Raw genomic sequence first — 655 nt, 5'->3', positions numbered from 1 at the left:
AACAGGCAGCAGGTGTAACACACACACACGGAAATACTTCTTCACACCACACAGTCAACCTGTGGAACTCGCTGCCGGGGGATGCTGGAAAGGCCAAAAGTATAACTGGGTTCAAAAAAGAAGGAGACAAGCTCATGGAGGATACGTCCACCAATGGCTGTTCGCCAGGATGAGCAGGGGTGCGACCGCCTGCTCTGGGTGTCCCTAAACCACCAACTGCCTCCGGAGACACCCCCGTTGCTCAGGCTGCCCGGCCCAGCAGGGATTTGGAAAACCTCTGGGTCAAGGACTAATGTTGGCTGCAAATGCCCCCAGTGCACAATCCCCACCCACCCCTGTGCAGGCCCCAGGACAGCGTCAGGGTCCCCCCAACCTGGGCCCAGGCTTGGAGGGATGTGAGTGGGGGGACCTCACTTCGCCGGACCCACTATCCCCCCAACCATCCCCCAAATCAATGCAACACTGTTAATTAACATAGAATATATTTAAAAAATAATAATAATAAATCACTCTGGCTTTCTCCTCCATAGCAAGGGGTCTGTCGGGGAGCACAGAGGTCTGGGGCCCCCACCTCCCTCAGCCCCACGGCATCTGCTTCCCCCAAAGGCCCCCCCCCCAACACAGACGCAGGACGTGACCTCACAATAGACAAGGA

The sequence above is a fragment of the Mauremys reevesii genome, linkage group 24, assembly GCF_016161935.1.
Source record: "Mauremys reevesii isolate NIE-2019 linkage group 24, ASM1616193v1, whole genome shotgun sequence".
Classification (NCBI taxonomy): Eukaryota; Metazoa; Chordata; order Testudines; family Geoemydidae; genus Mauremys; species Mauremys reevesii.
Note: the sequence above shows the minus strand (reverse complement) of the source record.